At 35.6% G+C, this 7,931-nt stretch overlaps 1 long non-coding RNA gene across 1 annotated transcript; it reads right to left on the reverse strand.

Annotated features, from left to right (window-relative positions):
* Window positions 1-3,864: 3,864 nt before the first annotated feature.
* On the reverse strand, window positions 3,865-5,292 carry LOC142168751 (uncharacterized). The gene is made up of 2 exons (XR_012698707.1): window positions 4,854-5,292; window positions 3,865-4,146 (listed from the first exon to the last, which is right to left on the reverse strand). It is a non-coding gene; the product is annotated as an uncharacterized LOC142168751 (long non-coding RNA).
* Between the last annotated feature and the right edge of the window lie 2,639 nt (window positions 5,293-7,931).

Genomic DNA, 7,931 nt, shown 5'->3' on the forward strand with positions numbered 1-7,931 from the left:
GGGATCTCGCCAATAACCGCTGAACTGGACAACCTACTGTGGTGGGGGAGTTGCGTCTACCCGTCTATCAGGACCTGCAGCACGACATGCAGCGTCCACAAATAAAAGGGACGTCCGTACGAATAAAGTACTGAGTATGTAAGGCAGGAAAGCATAAGTAAGAACAGTAATGTAAACAGGGATAGGGAATATATAATCTGTGACATTTGGGTACCGCTGAGGGCTACTGACATGAAACACATGATACATACATATATATACATAAACTTTTAAAACATACGCGTTTGTGGGCATCACCATCATCATATCGTACCCGGCCGTAATAGGCTCGGTAAAATATACCCGGCCATCATAGGGCTCGGTAGAATCATACCCGGCCACGTAGAGCTCGGTAAAACCCAACTGATCAGTGGTTTCACAATAGGTGCCATACCCGGCCGACTATAGCGTGGCTCGGTAGAGTAAAATAGATACATATATATGATGCATGCTGGACTCATTGGAATCACATTTTGAACCTTTCGGAGTGACGTAAGGTCGGTATCCTTCGTACACGTTATTAGGATTAATTCTTCATCAAGAATCTTATAAGAATCAGGAACTACCAACAACATTGATAATATAAGAATAAGAGAAGTAACATCAATATCAATCGTTTCATAAGAAGGGCAGCAATGTAAGTACTGCTAGCTTCTAAGAGTAGAGTATCTTTGGGAGCTCGTTCATTATATTATGTACAATCGGAGTCATGCAAAAGAATGAAGGGGATAGCCTCACATACCTTGTATATACTGTCCAACCCCAAGCTATGCAAATGTCACGACTCCTTAGTCTACAATAAGAGAAATGACATTATCATTATCGTTTAAGCGTCGTAACTATTATGTATCGACCGCAACCTATTTTACGATGAAACGGACAGCACCTCCCCTATTTATATGACTTCACACAAGTCAATACAATCACCAAACAGTCCAAAAAATATCATTAATAATCATATTGAGCCTCCCAAAACAGTCCACCAACCAACAACATTACTACCAAGCCTTTCGATATATATTTCACAAGTTCTAGCTTCAACGACTTAGCCGCAACTTGGATAATCTTAAATATATATTTAGAGTAAGAGGTTCCTTACCTTTAAACATAAATAACAACTCCAATTTGACCTTAATTTTCCACGAAATATCTCTCCAATTCTGCCACAAAAATAAGGAAGCGAAACTAGCAATCAATTCGGGTTTTTCGGCACTAGAATTACTTTAGAAGACTTGAAATCACCTAGGGTTGATATTAAAAACTTGAAGGAGTATTTACAGAACATAAAAAACTTAAAAAAACTTTCCACACGAGCTGGAACAACACAAAAATCAGCAACAACAAAAAGAACAAGAAACTTACTAGCGCCACGGGATTCCCGACACTTGATTTGTGTTGTTTGCCCTTTGTTTGTGTCTTGGATTATGAGAGAACCTTGAGAGAGTGTTTTTAGGGTTCTAAGGTTTGAATATACTGAAAAATAATGATTTAAAACGGGGTTGAAGTATCTTATATATATCCATATGTCTTAAACCGCCTATGTGGGCCCCATAGAGAGCTGCTTGGCGCACTCTCACGAAAACGCGAATATCTCTCTATTCCGAGATCGTATCGACAAACGGTTTAATGCGTTGGAAACTAGACTCATAGATTTTCCATTTGATAGGTATATCACCCCATAATTCCAAGTATATTGGGAGAAAAATATAGTAACATTTGACCTAAAGTTTAAGTAAAATTATAAACGTAAGTTGCGACAACTTTTATCGACTTTGTTTCATCACTCGCTTGACTTCAAGACTTATGATACGGATATTATATGATTCAAATACATTAAAACATGACCTCTTGGGACAATTAATCACCTCTAGTGTTATCCGAAAATACGGGTTACAACATCCTTGATTCGTTTAACTTCTAATACTTGTTAACCACTCTTATACACCCTTGTATCGTTTAAGACCAATAGGATTAACTTCTTATCATCTTAAAGATAATATCGTTTAAGATAATTTATTCTTAGATTTACGTCGACTAACTTACGGCGTGATCTAAGGTACGCGAATTTGGGTTGTAACATCCTGAGGCAAACTTCCTTATATTAACGAGCTGTGTGTTCAATAAGCAGTTTAAACATGCGATGAACTCATGATACTCCTAGCTTCACCGCCCATTTACCCAGATTAAGTAGACTTGCAAGAATAAACATCAATATCAACTTCCCCAACAGATTATGACAACTTCGTTAAAAACATAACGAAGATTCCGGACCATAAAACTACTCGTTCCCAGCATAGCTTAGTTCAACTTTCATCAAAAGAAGGTAAATACCAAGTAGCCAAGCACAAGCTTCCCAAAGAATGCAAAATGAGTTATGCAGCTTTGGTATTAGACATCGTAGGCTTCTAGAATATAGGATGAGTTGGAATTTGGAAAATGAAGCAACGACTTAAGCTCAAGACGGAACAGAAGAGAAAGTCCGACACATGGAAAAAAACTATTAGAAGAAGAAATGGGAGTGTGTGTGTGTATATTTTGTTGTATTCTCTAACAATGTTACACCTTGCTTCCTAGTGTATGAGTCACTTAATGGACCATATGGGGCTGCCACATTAAGGCCTTCTTTTTTGGCTTAATCCAAGATCCTAATTAATCATCCACTAATTATTAATTAACTAGTTAATCTCTCATTAACCAATTACCCATATAATTAAAAATTATTCCAAGCTACTTAAAATACTACTCACTTTTAATACACATTATACATTTTACTATCATGGTCATGTGGTATAAAATAAATACATACACTATTATTTAATTAAAATATCCATATAAAAATACACATATTTTCTTAACTTTATAATTTTTCTAATCTCATATAAAGAGTAAAAATTCTCATACTCTTAATTCTTAAATTGGTAAAAAGATAACTTTCTTTTCTTGTGAGAAAATATTTTCTATATTTACAATAAAGAAATCTAATAAACTTTCTCATATTATGTGTATAATTTAAAACATATTCGAAAGTAGTAATACTAATAACTATATACAATCATATATTTTTTTCAAACTATTTTACAAAAATATTCAACTCAAAATACCATATCAAATGTATATATATCGGTATCAAGGATGTTAAACTTACGGGGTGTAACATCCTTCCCCCTTTAGAACATTCGTCCTCGAATGTTAACTCTTAGAGATTTTTAAACTTTTCACTAGGGTCTCCTTTGTAAACTAAACTAAAACCATAACTATATCCGAAGTCTCGACTATTAACAACCTTTTGTACTGGAGTATCTCATATCTTCCTCACATTTACCTTACTTACCCTTCAATCTCGCATTGTATCTTCTTGTTTCTTTCATAACCTTCCTACCACATTATGCATTAAATCTCTACTGTAATACTTGCACCTCTAGTGCATACAAAATCTTGCGAAAGCTTCATACTGACTTCTTACGACTCAGCTCTATGGCACGATCTCGAAACAAAAGAAGGGTAACATTTCCTAAATGCCCTATAGCCTCTCAATTATAAATGTGGCGCGCAACACACCCATAAGTGAGACTCTACTAGGCACGGCTTTATAGACTTCCTTGGATACGACCCGCTCTGATACCACTTTGTCACGTCCCAAACCTGGGGAGGCGTGGCTGGCACCCGGTGCCGTGCTGGCCCGAGTGAACCACTCTGTAACTCATGATCGTTCGACCAAAACTAGAACATACATAGGTCGAGTTGGATGAACGCATTCCTTTTGTAACTAACATGGGCCAACATGGCCACAACTCATAATGTACAAGCGTAAGTGGGAAAACACTGTATCATAGAAACATTTTTTTCTTAAAACATAAATACATATGGGCCATCAAGGCCTCTAACATACTGTACAAAATGAACCTCTGTCTACAAAGCCTCTAAGATTATTTGACATCAAGTGGGAGAGGGTACCGACGTACCCATAAGTCTGTAGAAAACTCTGACACGATGACTCATAGACTCGGCTGCACTCCGAATGAGGTGGAGTCTTACTGATCCTTCGCTGAATGCCAATTTCGTCTACTATGAGGGCTCGTCAAACTGATTCTACCCATCTATCAGGACCTGCAGCACGACATGCAGCGTCCACAAATAAAACGGATATTAGTACGAATAATGTACTGAGTATGTAAGGCAGGAAAGTATAAGTAAGAACAGTAATGTAACAACGGATAGAGAATATGCAACCTGTGACATCTGGGTACCTCTGAGGACTACTGACATGAAATACATGATGCATACATATATATACATAAACTTTTAAAACATACGCCTTTATGGGCATCACCATCATCATATCGTACCCGGCCATAATAGGCTCGGTAAAACGTACCCAGCAATCATAGGGCTCGGTAGAATCGTACCCGGCCACGTGGAGCTCAGTAAAACCCAACTGATCAGTGGTTGCACAATAGGTGCCGTACCCGGCCGACTATAGCGCGGCTCGATAGAGTAAAATAGATACATATATATGATGCATGCTGGACTCATTGGAATCACATTTTGAACCTTTCGGAGTGACGTAAGGTCGGTTTTCTTCGTGCACGTTATTAGGATTAACTCTTCATCAAGAATCTTATAAGAATCAGGAACTACCAACAACATTGATAATATAAGAATAAGAGAAGTAACATCAATATCAATCGTTTCATAAGAAGGGTAGCAATGTAAGTACTGCTAGCTTCTAAGAGTAGAGTATCTTTGGGAGCTCGTTCAATACATTATGTACAATCGGAGTCGTGCAAAAGAATGAAGGGGATAGCCTCACATACCTGAGCCGATTCTCTTGAAAGAGATTATACCAAGTCCTGAGGCAAACTTCCTTATATTAATGAGCTCTGTGTTCAATAAGCAGTTTAAACATGCGATGAACTCATGATACTCCTAGCTTCACCGCCCATTTACCCAGATTAAGTAGACTTGCAAGAATAAACATCAATATCAACTTCCCCAACAGATTATGACAACTTCGTTAAAAACATAACGAAGATTCCGGACCATAAAACTACTCGTTCCCAGCATAGCTTAGTTAAACTTTCATCAAAAGAAGGTAAATACCAAGTAGCCAAGCACAAGCTTCCCAAAGAATGCAAAATGAGTTATGCAGCTTTAGTATTAGACATTGTAGGCTTCTAGAATATAGGATGAATTGGAATTTGGAAAATGAAGCAACGACTTAAGCTCAAGACGGAACAGAAGAGAAAGTCCGACACATGGAAAAAAACTATTAGAAGAAGAAATGGGAGTGTGTGTGTATATTTTGTTGTATTCTCTAACAATGTTACACCTTGCTTCCTAGTGTATGAGTCACTTAATGGACCATATGGGGCTGCCACATTAAGGCCTTCTTTTTTGGCTTTATCCAAGATCCTAATTAATCATCCACTAATTATTAATTAACTAGTTAATCTCCCATTAACTAATTATCCACATAATTAAAAATTATCCCAAGCTACTTAAAATACTACTCACTTTTAATACACATAATACATCTTACTATCATGGTCATGTGGTATAAAATAAATACATACACTATTATTTAATTAAAATATCCATATAAAAATACACATATTTTCTTAACTTTATAATTTTCCTAATCTCATATAAAGAATAAATATTCTCATACTCTTAATTCTTAAATTGGTAAAAAGATAACTTTCTTTTCTTGTGAGAAAATAATTTCTATATTTACAATAAAGAAAATCTCATAAAATTTCTCATATTATGTGTATAATTTAAAACATATTCGAAAGTAGTAATACTAATAACTATATACAATCATATATTTTTTTCAAACTATTTTACAAAAATATTCCACTCAAAATACCATATCAAATGTATATATATCGGTATCAAGGATGTTAAACTTACGGGGTGTAACAAGAACATTCCCCCGACTACTACATAGCCTGATTCCACTACACCTGATCAGAGCGCGCCAGTTCCTGCACCTACTGAGGGTGCAATGATCCTTCCAACCGATACTCCAATTCCACCTCCTGCCCCAGCTTCCGGTCCCGATGTTTCTGAGGGGGATCTTATGGGAGCAATACAGATGTTGGCTCAAATAGTGGCTTCTCATGCCTAGAGATCAAATGTTGCGCCTTCTTCTTCCTGTGAACAACTAATTTTTTACCACACCTGAATTTTTATACTAGGGGAATATTCTAGTTCCTGTGAACAACTAATTTTTTACCACACGTGAATTTTTATACTATTTTAGTGTAAATATTTCTTTTAGATCTAATCTTGATATTTTTAAAAAAATGGTCACATACTTATAGTACAAATTTTATCTATTTTAAAAAAGAATAAAAAAAATTATTTTCTTCTAATTAGAATTTTAAAAGTAAGTTATGGTATCTTATCTTAGTATTATTTAAAGTACATGTAAATATTTAGTTTTCCTATATTGTAAGAAATGTTGGTTTATCTTCTTATCTTTTTAATTTAATTTATCTTTGTAAAATAAAAGACAAAAAAAAAAGTAAACAAAAATGAAGTTACGTTAATAATAATAATAATAATAATAAAGTTTGTTATCTCAAACTTTATCTCAAAAATCTTATTTGACTAAGCTAACTATCCCAGTTCTCATCCACCTTTCACGTCCCTTCTCTAATTCCCCATTCACACTCCCACTTCCACATATCCGTCACACACACATTCTATATATGGCACATACACATTTTAGTAAAAAAAAGGAATCTCTAGGCAAACCTTAAGCAATCATCTTGGTTTATGCTCACACAAAATTATCTCTGTAATTTCCTCCATTAGAGCCGCTCGAGTACTCCATATTTACTGCCATGTAGCAGCTCCAAAACCCACCCCTCAACGGCCATGTAACCACCTACAAATACCAAGGAATCAGTCGTTCTTTCAGCCAAAACTACAATAAACCGGCTGCTTTCTTCCCCCTGAAATGACCGTGAGACACTGCTGAAATACCAACGAATACCCCACAAAAAGAAGCCATAAAACGCCTACAAAACAGTTTCGAAAATCAGTCCAAGAACCAATGCCAATCAGACCTTAAGCCACAACAAAGATAGTCGAGGTTGCCGTTCAAAGTTTTACGACGAAGTTTCCGATCCGGGTTCTATGATGAGGTTTCGCTTTGGATAGCAGAAGGATACTCCATTGTACAAGTTTGCCTTCTCAATATTGAGCAAAGTTTATTGCATTTGAGGTTCATTCTTATCTTTTATTTTTCTCTCTTCAAATTTTGTTAACTTACATGCCTATAAGATCTTGTTAGTTATTTACTGAGTTGACGATTGTTAGTTTAAGAGCTCAAATGCACGCTTGTTTAGTTTACGCAAAGCTCATGTAATTTTGTCCAAATTGCTAAAGATTGTTCTTGGTTTATATGCTAAAAATGGGAATTCATGATTGATTTGCTATGCCATTTAGTTTATTACCGTTGCTTATAATTGCTATGGCTTCAGATTCCTTTGTATGTTTCAAGTTATTTGCTAAGCAGATTAGTTGAATAAGATTTTATTTTAATTGATTATTTTTAGAATTAAAGAATGAATATTCGTTCATATTAATGGGCTAGTGTTTGATCTTGCAAATAGTTGGGCTTTAGATATTTATTTGAGTATACAGACCATTAGTTGAGTTAAATGGGTAAATATTAGAACACGAGGCCCATGATGAATAAGCTAGCCCATTTCTTTTATTCTGAATAATGCCGTACATATTCAAAAAATGATAGTATGATTTAGGCGCGTGTAAACCAATTAATTATCGTGAATATGTACATGTTCACGTGACATGGTTATGATTTTCAAAATTAAAGGCAAAGTATGCGTTCGCGTGACTTTGACAAAACAATCTTAAAA

Source organism: Nicotiana tabacum, chromosome 14 (assembly GCF_000715075.1).
Source record: "Nicotiana tabacum cultivar K326 chromosome 14, ASM71507v2, whole genome shotgun sequence".
Taxonomy (NCBI): domain Eukaryota; kingdom Viridiplantae; phylum Streptophyta; class Magnoliopsida; order Solanales; family Solanaceae; genus Nicotiana; species Nicotiana tabacum.